This window comes from Manacus candei, unplaced genomic scaffold, assembly GCF_025592945.1.
Source record: "Manacus candei isolate 608988 ecotype Guabito, Panama unplaced genomic scaffold, ASM2559294v1 h1tg000018l, whole genome shotgun sequence".
Taxonomy (NCBI): domain Eukaryota; kingdom Metazoa; phylum Chordata; class Aves; order Passeriformes; family Pipridae; genus Manacus; species Manacus candei.
In genome coordinates, this window is record NW_026138066.1 from 8,051,343 (window position 1) to 8,063,369 (window position 12,027).

Sequence of the window (12,027 nt, forward strand, 5' to 3'; positions counted from 1 at the left end):
TGCTATGGAACTCTCTGAGGCACCAGGGAAGTTCACCCAGTGCCTGCAGAACCAGCCCAGGGGAAATACTTTCTGTGGAGAAACTATAGGGTGACTCAGAAGTCATAAAGAAAAGCACTTCTTGCTGCTTGGAGAAGCAAGGTTGAACAATGAGACTGCTCCTCCTAACCAGAGGTTGGCCTTCATAACCACATCCTCTTGTTGGAGCGTGAGACAGGGTTTGGGGGAAGGGAGGATGATAGAGACTGAGCAGAGCAGAGATCAGACATATGACAAATTGCAGGAAAGCATGTGGGAGCTCCTTTTTGTCCTTCCAGTGGCTGATTGCAGGAAGCTTCCCAGGTGACGGCTTTAGCAGCTGCTGGGACAGGAGACCTTATTGTTCTGCACTTGTGTTTACAGCCATGCCAGTTTTTGGCAGGAAGCTACAAGACAAAACCCTCACATTCTTCTTTCTTGCTCGCCCGGTCTGCTCCCAAGGGGCTGATCCTTCAGCCTAGCTATTTCAGCTAAGCTCACCACCTGAGAAGATCCAGCTTCCACTTCCCATCTGGGCCAGGTCCCATGGGCTTCACCCTAAGATCCTGGAAGAAGCATAGAAACTTTTCATAGAGCTCAGGCAATATTAAAGGTTGTTGCTGTCATGCCTGCCATTGCATTTTTAATGCTAAACTGTGCAGTTGCCCAGCACACCAACCCCCTTGTTCCTGTCTGGGCCCTTTCCCTGGCCTTGGGCTCAAGTTCTGCTCTCAGTTTGTTGACAACTCTCAGGAGGAAGCACATTTAAGGTTTTCTTAATCTGTCTGGCATTGCACAGAAGGCAGAAGCTGGCAGCACCCTTGAGACAAAAGGATGTGGGAACATGAGGGACCCGTCACTGCTGGTCTCACTGGAGCCTGCAGCAAGGAAGCTGGGAGCATGTGGCCATGTCCACAAGCAAACTCCTTAGGCTGCTGTCATCTCCCTGTTCTGCTGCTCCCCCACAATGCTGTGCCTCCCTGTGACATTGTACCCAGCCCGTGGTGACCAGCAGCACATGACTGACCCAAGGGCACGGTTCCCAGCTTCATCTTCTCCAGCTTGCAGCCGGGGTCATGATGGCTGAGCTCTGCCAGCGTTACATGCCGAGCCTTGTTTCCCTGCCTTCTTTTTTTCCTTCCCTCCCTGGGGTTTTATACTGAGGTCAGGAATGATGGTCACGTCCCCTCCAAGGAATCAACAGGCTGTGGCATTTCCGGTGAGGGCGGACACGCATCTGAGGCTGCTGGCAGCAAATCCCCCTGCCATGGAGCTGACAAGGCAAGAGCCTGGTGTGTCACCGGCTCTGCTGAGGGGTGTCAGCCGGGGTTTTCCATGGACAGGATGTGCCTGCTGTTTTAATCTCACCTGGAGAGTGCCTGGCTGCAGTTCAGCCCCCGCCTCGCTTGCCTGCGCCCCTGATCTCATGGGGTTTTGCAAGCACAGAGTCAGCCCACAGCAGGGGAGCTGCAGGGAAAGCACAGAGCTGGAGGTGATTCAGTCAGGGAGCCTCTCTACCAGCTGAGTGAGGCTTTATTCCAGCACCTCCATGTCCTGCTGCAGGGGTACATGTCTAGAATTTGCAGGAACCCTCACAAACTGGGTCTCCTCAGCACTTCTGGCCCTTTGCTCCCCCAGCTCAGCATTCCAGCCAAAGCTGACTCCAGCCGTGGCTGTCTCCTCTTTGTGGTACTGCTGCACACAACCAGCTGCATCGTGTCAGCCCGGCGGGCTGTGCTGCCCTGGTAAATGACCCGATTCCGGAGAGCAGGGATGGAACTGCCAATGTACAGCTCCCTCGGCTGAGGGGAGGGCAGCAGATAGCCCGCAGACCTCGCTGTGCATCTCATCTGTGTCTCCAACATCATATCTGCTGGTGTCTCCTCTTGCCGCTCACACAGCAGCACGGGTAGGACCTGTAGCACCTGGGTATAAATCCATAATCCCTGCTTTGCAGAAAGGGCAAATGAGCTCTCCCCAGGTAATAGGTTTGGAGGGGACTGGCAGCACCATCGGCACTTTGGAAAGACATGGCCAGTGCCTTGGAAAAAGAGCCTGCAGAGGCTGGGTGCCTGCAGATGGTGTCCTCACACAAAGATGAAGGAGGGGCAGCCTCCAGCCGTTGCCCACAGGCACCTATCAGCAGCCCATGAGCTTGGGCTGGGGACACCAGAAAATGGAATGCTGCCTTACAGGGTATTCTCCTGCCTCATTTCTGCCCCAGCCTCCACTGGGTCTCCCCTCTCCCACACCAGGGCAAGGGGATGGGACAGGAAGGCCCTCATTATCCAGGGTTTGCTAATTAGACGGGAATGTTATCTCCAGCCCAGATGTCAGCTCTGACCTCCCTCTGACCTTTTTCTAGAAATCAAAACACACACAACTCTGCTTGTTCTAAAATAAGAAAAATAAGTGTTTGGGGTGAAGCAGGAAAACCGGGCCCTGTGGGTACGGCTGAGGAGGGAGAAGGGCACACGACCAAATAAGCCTGGTAAGGTATGCCAGGCTGCCGAGCTAAATGAGACTGGCCACCCTGCCCTGGGCAGCGGACAAGGTCCCATGGCTTATGGTGGCTGCACATGTATTTTGGGCCCTTCAACCTATATCTAGCAGCAGTGTTGGTGCACACACCACTTCTTGTCCCAACACATCCCATAGGATCCTAGCTGGGACCAGTTCCACCAGAGGTGGAACCGATGAGGAAGATCAGCTGAGTTTGCATTTTACCTCTCCACCTTGCTTTTGGGATTTATGAAAGGGACTCAAAAGGAGATGTTGACTGCTGGAACAAACTCTGTCTTTCAAACGTGTCCTGAAGGCCTTTTCCTTGTGCCGCATAAGGCAGTCCCTAAATTGTTTGTTTCAGAATAAAGGAGCTGGGTGACATGAGCAGCTGGTGATTCTTGTCCTTGGCTTGTAGTAAAACCTTCTTTTATTGCATTTCTGTAATAATTTTCTATAGCTGGGGAGTAAACTTTGCCTGACTGTGATCTGGATCAGACCTTTGAGCACCTCACTCTGTGTTAACCCAGATCTACATCTCTGTTCCCTATAGCAGATTACATTGCTTTGCTTCCTCTTCTTTGTAAGACCACAGCTCTAGCCTTGAGCTTAACACTAACTGAGTAAAACTGGGTCTTTACCCAGCACCTCTTGTCCTTATGTGCCAGGCATCCAAGCATCCTGGGCTGCAGGACAAAACTCCTTATGACAGAGGCTTGATGGCAGTTCTTGCAGTAAAATGAGGAGTGGGTGTGACCAACTGAGAACCAGCACCCTGGGGCTTTCTCCTGCTGCTGCCTCTGTAGCTTGGGGCAGCCACTGGTCCAGCATTGGCTCTACCCTGGGCTCTACCCTGCCCAGTCCATCTGCACCATAAGCAAGAGGCTTACAAAGACTTCAGAGGGATTGCTCATCATGCCACAATCCTGATATTGCAAAAAGCACCGCTGATTCACAGTTACACATCATTTTACCCACCATATCCTCAGGACAGCAAGCAGGTAAAAGTTTTGATGTCTCACTTTTCACTTGCATCTTTTGAAATCACCTGTCGGCCCACTGAGTAAAGGGAATTCTTTTTTTATGCTCTGAAGGCCGTGCCTCATGCTCATGACATCACAGCAGTGATGCACTGCCCTCCAGCAACTTCACCAGAGCAGAACGTGATTTCTGTTGTCTTCCAGTCCTAGCTACTGCCTGGTACACCCTGTCTCCTGAGCTTCAGGGTTACTGAAGCAGAGTAATAGCTGAGAAGTGAGTAATCAAGAAGCTACCTGACCAGATTTACACCTGATTGTAAACATTTTTGCCAATGACAATGGGAAGGAGAATCTGTGCCTGCTAAGGTGCAGAGATGCTGAAGGAGAAGGACAGTGCACAGACGTCCCTGGAAATCAATACAGATGGCACTCACACAGCATACCTGCAGTATAGCTCTGCTCACAGGAACCACAGCTCCAGGGACTTGAGTGAATTTGCACCCATTTTTATGACCTAAACTTCTGAATCACTATTTACCCGAGAGGCGGATGCATGGCCTCCCTGTGTGGCACTGTGCACACGCACTGACAGATGCTGGTTCTGTGCATGCACACCCCAACAAACACACTCGCAAAGACTCGAGTTTCTACAGGTAGACAGAGACACCTGCTCTCCTCCAGAAAGTGAGATGGACCATTCCTCAGGCTCCTTCAGGAGGATCCTTTATATTTTGCAGGAGGGACACTAACAAACTGCAGCAACTCTGGGGAGGAGCACAAAGCTGACTAAGGGGGCTGGACCACCTGACACATGAGCAGGGCTGAGGGAGGTGGGTTGGTTTGCAAAGGGACACGCAGGCTTGGGAGGGGGACTATGTAACAGCTGGCTTCTACCACCCAAATGGGGGTTATTTGAAAGGTAAAGCCAGATTGCCAGAGGTGCTCAGTGAAAGGACAAGAGGCAAGAACAGAGATAGTGGATGTGCCATCCTCAGAGATTTGGCCCTGAGCACTTTGATCCAACATTAATGCTGGTCCTGCTCCAAGCAGGATGTTGATCTGGAGACCTCAAAATTACCGTCTATGCTAAATGATGCTGTGATTTTGGTAATTCTACTTTTTTGGTAATAGACATCCCTTAATTTATCCCTTAATTCAGATACTGATTGCAAGCATTTGCCTGTGTGATGCTAAAAGAACCCCTGTGACCAGCCACACATCTGAATTCCACTCATTCATGATATTTCTGGAAAGGAGGCTTTCTGGCCTCTCCTGAGCTTCAATTCCCTCATAGTTTCTGAGCAGCTTGTGTCTGGCTTCCCATGACTGTACATTTTCAGCACCTGTGTAGCAACCAGGTAGTCAAATGGATCAAAGAAATTATCAAACTGGAAACATCTGCCTTTCTTTAGTTTCAAGGTTGTTTCCAGCTGGATCAGCTGGCTGTCATACGAGACTAGCAGTGGTAGTATGAATATCAGAGGAGGAAGGAGAACAGCCCTCCTTCAGAGGCTGCTCAGACTTGTGCTGGTTTCACATAGCCGTGAAGCCCCAACCCTGACCTTTGTGAGGCTGAGGAGGACATGATGTTACACCTTTGCAGGTTAATCTAACCCACGTTGCTCATCCTGGGGCGAAGGGTGCACAGTTTCTCCTTCTTGAGCCACAGCCAGCCTGCAAGCAGCCAAAGGGTGGCTGTTGTGGTAAGCTCGGGAGAGGGGGGGGATCACCTGAAATCCCTCTCACAGCTCTTACCCCTCTCTTAAAATATGTGGCTTGAGAATTATAACAACTCAGTACGTGGTAGGGAAGGTCATTCCATTCAGGCACTTCTGCAAACCTGAGTGTCCGAGGACTGGTAAGTCCATGTGGGAGCACCTAGCCCAGGCAATCCCATGTTTCTGCAAGTTGAACATAGCCACAACTACAAGAAGTTTATCATAGAGGAAGCTCTTGGTGCCTGTTTCCCCTCTTATAATGCAGAGATAAATGCCTCCTGCAGTGCTAAAAATGACTGGTTTTGGTAAAGACTGCTGAGTAAAGACTTTGTCAGCATATGCTTTGTCCTCTGGAAAGCCAACCTTCCACAGCTCACAAGTGACATGGCTAACCCTGCCTCCTGCTCCTTCCCAAATCACACCTGTGTTCACAGAAGGAAGTGGGTGCTGTAACATTTGTTATTTTTTTTTTCCCTTTTTCCCTTCCTATTGCGAGAAATTGAGTCACACACACTGGGTGATGGCTATGGGTTGTTAGAAGGCCAAAAAAAATAAAGCTTCAGGCTGAATCCTTCCTCACCATACCCTCCTCCCCATCCCAGCCAACATATGCATGTAGCTTAACTTTTCATGTCCTTGGTCTAATGAACTCGTGTCAGGAATTTTATGTACATAGCAACCTTATCTGATGACAGTGACATTTTTAGCATGTTTATGTTTAGTTTTATTTGCAACCCATTTCCAGCATAGTTCAGCTGGGTGGATTGGACAGGGTTGAAATGTGTAAGAACCCAACACACACACACTGGAAGCTCCGCCAGTTAGTGGGGGGCTCCGAACCACAACCATAGGCAGAAGGATCTGCAACAGAGTTTGTGCGCCAGATTTGCCAGCTGTAGCCTTTCACACACTTGCTAGTGGCCGACAAGCAACACTGGGGGGGGTGGTTCGAGGGGAGGGTTGTTTGTTTTTCCTTTCTTGTTTCTTCCAGTTCTCAGTACTATCACAACCAGATGGGAATAGGTTTCCCACGTCAGCTGCGGGGGGCTCTCCAACCCACTGCTCCCAGATACCCACAACATTACAAATGCAGACATTTCTGCTTCACCACAGCTCCAGCTAGTAGGAGGTATGGGGAGAAGGGGAGGGGAGCCGAGGCGTTTTGTAATTTGAAATTTGAACAGCTGGATTCAGCGAGGGTTCCCAGGGTTTTTCCCGGGAAGGAGGTCAGCGGCTTGTGCAGGCAGATAGCCTGGGAGCAAGCATCAGGAGTGCCCCTGGAGGCTCCACCTCCGCAGCTCTGCCCCGAGTAAAGCGCTCTTGCCCTTATAAGGCTGCAGTTGTCACAAGGAAAAAGAGCCATAAATAGTTGTATGATTGTTACCTGCTTCGCTTTTCCCAAGTCAGGCTCTTCCTGTCTGCAGCTTCCAGCACTCCCCTCCCCACTTCAGCTCCAGAAAGGCAGCATTTCCCATGTCTCTGCTCATGGATGTGCAAGTCCAGGTCATGAGGTCCAATTTCTCAGGGTGCTCTGCCCTGCACGACTCCTCACCTTGGCCTGTTCAAAATGCAGAAAGCCTCCTCCTGCCTGGGACTGCTCACTTGCTTCACAAAGTGCTGCAGGAGAGGGGTTGAAGTTCACACATCTATGTGTCTTTCTTCAGCAGCTCATGGGCCAAAACTTTCTTCAGTTTGAAGGGTAGCACTTTCCTTCTTCAATTGAAAGTGTATGGACAAGGAAAGGTGTTGGAGGAGAAAGCAAAACAGTAAAGCAGGGCAAAATGAGACACTAGCAGAGACAGCAAGCAGCCCTATGCAAGATGTTTCTGTTTGCTTCTTTTCCAGAGTGTAAGATCTGTACCTAAATGTAGGGCAGACCTTGCTGTGTCCTGGAAGGAGAAGCTTATCATGAGGAGTGGGCTGAGCAGCAGCAAAGCCCAAGACCAGCAATCAGATGTGGTGTATCCATCAGACAATTATTTGCCTGTTTCCTGATGTGGTTGAGTTTTGCTCCTTCCCCCTTCTCAATTTTTCTCTAAGTAATGAAGCAATTCATTGTCAATGCATGTTTTAAACACTGACTCTCTTGGTTCCTGTCTTAGACCCAGCACACGCTTCCCAAAAGTTTCCTGTGGGCCCCATCTACAGCAGTTTAAAAATTTTCCATCTTACGTGCAGTAGCTCTGTGCTGCCATGGGGTCCTCGGTTTCCTGACTTGCCTGGTCAGTCACAGTAGTACCTGTACCTGTCTCCTGCCTGGGACCGGCTGCAGGCATTGAGGCCAGCCTCAGCCTTTCTTCATCTCTGATTGCTCTCTCACAATGAGTTTATCTGGTCTGTTGGAGCTTGAAAACTCTTTGGAGAAAGTAGCAGGAGCTGATCTTGGCTTCAGAATCAGTCTGTGCTACTGCAACACAGCGAGAAAGGAGGACTGTGGTTTGACGTGCAGTAATAAGGGGGGAATGCCTATCTTTACTAGGTTATCCGCAGTCTCTTCCAGAGAGAAGAGGCAATTTCCCAATAAGAATGCTATGCTTGGGAAGCTGCCATTAAGAATTATGAGTTTTCCCCTAGACAGTCTTTTCCAGGTCTGCTGGCCGGCTGGGAGACACAGCCCCCATTGGGAATGTAGCTTGAACTACTATCTCCCCAGTCCCGCAGAGATGTTGCTCCCCTGCTTTCTGGGCAGCTCCTTGGACACAAAGGCAACTTATGCTTGAATATCTGGGGCCATCTACATTGTAAAGGTCTTGGGCAAACAGCACTATCACAGGTGACAAGAGAAGTGTGACGCTGACCGGAGACTGAATCATAATGTGCTTCTCCCAATACCTTGAGTTCAAGGGCCTTCCTTGACCTTTCTCCAGAAATTCATTGGAAAACAAGGTTAGAGAGCAGCAGTGTGAAAGGTTTCATGGTAATGCAGGGTGGAAAATGTTTAGCATTAAGATGGCAGTTGTCCTTATAGTACAGTTTTCCATCATGGGGATTGCCTCTTTTTGAGGCAGAAGGGCTGCCCCAAGCCCCTGGGTTTCCTCCTTCCCTTGCCAGGAGGCAGAGGGAGGAGGAGGGAAGCCAGTGCCAGGGACAGCTTGGTGCCAAGAGGTGAGGTCACAGCCATCAGGACCAAATGTTGGCAGGGAGGAGGGCAGAGGCCGCTCCCTTCCCAGCTGTTGTGTGTCTCAGAGTCTGAGCACATGCTGAGCAGCCAGCCAGGATACCAGCAGGCAAGATGTCCTATGGGCCAAGCAGGGCCATCTTTTTAAAGCAAACTTTGCTTTGCAAATGAAATGGATGGAGAGGTCTGGAGGAATTACAGCCTCTCTCGCTTTCCTCTGTTTTCTCCTCCTGTGGGGGTGAGGGTAGCAATCATTTCAGGGCACACAAACCCTAACCACATTCTTTCCCATCCCCAGGCATTTACACCCAGGAGTCAATTCCAGGGGACCATAATCTAGATTTTTAAAGGGGACTTTACAGTGAACTTAAAAGACCTTGGTCTCCTATATCCTGAAGAAGCACAAAAAAAAAGGCATCTTTAAGTGTTTCTAATTATACCTTTTTTTTCCCCTCCTGCTTTACATATTTTCCTGCTTGTTTTTTTTTTTTCTTTTCTTTGCTAATTATGAGACTAATTTTAGAAATTAGTCTTGTCCACTTTGGAAATCTAACAGAAAATTAGTAAAAATGCAATAGCATGAAAATGAAGGTAAGCCTGGGGAAAGGTAATTGTTTATAACTGAGGGGTTTTGTTAACTCCTGTGCCTAATTAACACACTACAAAGGGCAGCCTTTGTTGAAACTTCCACGCCCTGCTTTCTCAATTAAGGTACAAGAGAGATCGTCATAAAAAGAGCTTGGAGACAGCTGGTATGTCCCCTAGCAAAGATTTAGCATTCCTTAAACAACAACAACCACCGAAAAAAAAAAACCAAAACCAAAAACCTCCAAAAACCAAAAGGCAAGAAAACGAAACATATGCATACCTTCCTTTTCTGCATATGACTCTTTTTTTTCCATGTAATGCAAAGTTTTTTCTCATGAATTCCTAGTAGGAACAAAAAACCTTAAATTATTATCCCCATTGCTGATGTGTTTGTAGCCCACAGGAAAAAAGGGGCTGGGATGATTATTTTCAGGGTTACGATGGCTGGTAGGAGAAACTTTGCAGGAAAGCTGAATCATCGGGTGAGCATCTTGTTTTCATCTTTTTGTATTTTGCTGTCCCACATCTAAGGGCCGGCTTATGAAAATTCAAAAGGCTTTTATACATGTACATTCCTCTATAAAGAGTCAAAGAATTATAGGCCTCTGCACTCTCTCGCAATTAGCCGCAAACTTACCTACAGGTGTGTGCTTCAAGTTCAGTGTTAGATGCGGCTGTAATCAGGAGAGTGGTAGAGTAGTAAGAGGCTTAAGGATGCTTTAACTCCATGTATAAACAGAAAAGACAAGGAGGGAGTGGACAGGATTTACGACAGGTTAAATGCCTTGCCCCACTGCGTAGAAGAGAGCAGAGCTACGTTATTTCATGTTTTATGATCTGTGTCATGCTTATGTTTGTAACTCAAAGTCCAAATATTCTATTCCACAGAAAATCTTTTAACTTCCTTTTTTTTTTTGTCCTTGAACCAGTTCAAGAAGGCAGCACTGCTTGCAGGAACTCCTTACGCCCTGGACTAAAACAAGTTGCTACCTCACATGGAGGAATTTCAGGAGTTCTTAAGGCCCTGAGCACCTCTGTGCTGTGGGTTTGATTCCTCTAATGCTTTCCTGCCTCTTGGTAGCTGAGAAATATTGCAGAGCAGGTGCTAGCCTGGGCAGCTCAGTAGTCTGCTGCTCCTCAGTGAGCTATTGATTTTTGACAGGAATTGGTGGTGTGTTATGAAAACACACAGGATGCCCAGTGAATTGCTTTCCTTGTTCCAGAATATTCCCAGGAAACGATGGTCTGATAAATGGGAAAGAATGTGACTGTGTTAAATGGAGCTTGTCTGCACCTCATCTAAAAGGTGGCTTCCCACAGTGATGGCACGTCATGTATCTCTGTTGGTAACTTCTCACATCCTACAAAGCTAATGCCCCAGTAGGTCCTGGAGATTTTCTGCTTTCTGTGTCAGCACTGTCAGTTCAGTCTTCTGGTCCATCCACCTGACCCAAACACAGGGCTGAGAATAAGGGTAATGCACAGATTTTTGTGCCCAGCTTCCTGCACTGGTCCATATGTTCCCAAAGGCAGAGCAGACCAGGAAAGCTGTACAGAACAGTCCACTCTGACAGTGGGAGGTTGGAGGAGCTGGGAGAATTGAGGAGGCTCTCAAGGGAGCAGGAAAAAAGTCCCAAATGTGGGAGGGAATCTTGGCAGAAATGAAAGGGGGGTTGTTGAGCAAAGCATGCACTGGCTCCAGATGCACAGAGCTTGCAATATGTTAGGCTGAGAATCTGTGGGTGTGTTTATAAGACCTGCCACTGACTTGCAAGCACAAAGGATATAGCCTCCTCTTATCAGAAAAATGTGGGCTTTAGCCTTGCAGAACAGGGAGAATGAATGCTTGCGTGACTTCACACTGGGTCTTCTTTCTGGTTGTAGCCCAACAGAACGGTCTTAAAGTTTGGCTTTAACTGGACTGACTTTGGTTTCTGGCAGATAAAAGTGGTGTCTTTCATTGGGGCAGGCTATAAATGAGTTAGTTCCCCTGCAGTTCCCACAACAAAGCTACAATGAGAATCTGGATGACTTTCTACAGCACTGGAAAAATCCCTTGCTCCTAGCATCTCTTGGGCATACTGGAGTATTTCAAGTTAGTTTCACTTTGTCCTCAGCCAGCTTCCTGGAATGAGAACCACAGAGCCACTTCATTTGAGCAAATATTTGGCCTTGATTACTATTGCAGGCTGAGCCCAAAAACAAACAGCGAACATGGGGTAAGCTGAGAGGCACCATTAGTGGAGAAAAAGCTCACACAGTAACCTCAGGAAAGGCAGCAAGATGAATGTAAGGGGGCTCTCATGGTTTTTTGTAAGGAGGGGGGGAAAAAATGGGAGACTAAATTCCTACCGGGAGAGGAAGAGGGAAGTGAACATCCATTTAGATGCCTTTTGTTTAGGGGTCTGTTAACGGTGACTGATGCTGAAAAGCAATTAAAACAGTGAATAAAAAATGTGAAGTAGTTAAATGCTATCACTTTTATGTATTCTCCGAACTTAGTCCTGTTTTTCAAATAGTACAGTCACTCTGCTACTGAAATCTTGGTTTTGTGAAAACATGGCACAGCCTGAGAACTACAGAAGGAAAAGAGAAGCAAAGGTGGCATAAAGCTCTCCATAGCCCTTCCTTATCAAGATGAATTAAACAGCATTTAGATGGATTTGTCAGTCTCTTTAAAGTATGTTTGCTTTATCAGTACCTCACCCAAACCTGGCAAGTCATAAGCCTGACAGGTGCACGGTGACAGAGGGGCTGGGGAGGGATTCGGTTCTCCTTTCAGCTTATCTTCTGCTAAGAAGAATGCCCCCAAGCTCTTCTAAACTCAGGAATCTGAAGCATTTCTTACCCCCTCTGAGAAAGGGAGAAGGGAAAGGAGGTATTTGAGATGTTAATAAAAGCTCCTTAGCAATTGTTGAACTAGGGAGCTGTGAGGCCAGGGCAGACAAGCCTAAAATTGCAGGCATTGTACTTGCTGAAGAACCTAAGGTGTGAAAACAATTGTTTTCTGCAGGAAAAAAAAAAGTTACCATACTTCTCAAAGGAAGGTAACAGGATGTTTTCTGCTGGCATATTGTATGAGTCAGGGTAGGTCCAAGGCAGG

At 48.1% G+C, this 12,027-nt stretch overlaps 1 long non-coding RNA gene across 2 annotated transcripts; it reads right to left on the bottom strand.

The window, feature by feature from the left end:
• Positions 1 to 386: 386 nt before the first annotated feature.
• Positions 387 to 9,816, bottom strand: LOC127469827 (uncharacterized). 2 transcript variants are annotated; one of them, XR_007904091.1, is made up of 4 exons: positions 9,562 to 9,816; positions 9,205 to 9,266; positions 6,603 to 6,931; positions 387 to 584 (listed from the first exon to the last, which is right to left on the bottom strand). It is a non-coding gene; the product is annotated as an uncharacterized LOC127469827 (long non-coding RNA). The 2 variants fall into 2 exon arrangements; XR_007904090.1 differs by lacking the exon at positions 387 to 584 and having other exon boundaries at positions 6,330 to 6,931.
• Between the last annotated feature and the right edge of the window lie 2,211 nt (positions 9,817 to 12,027).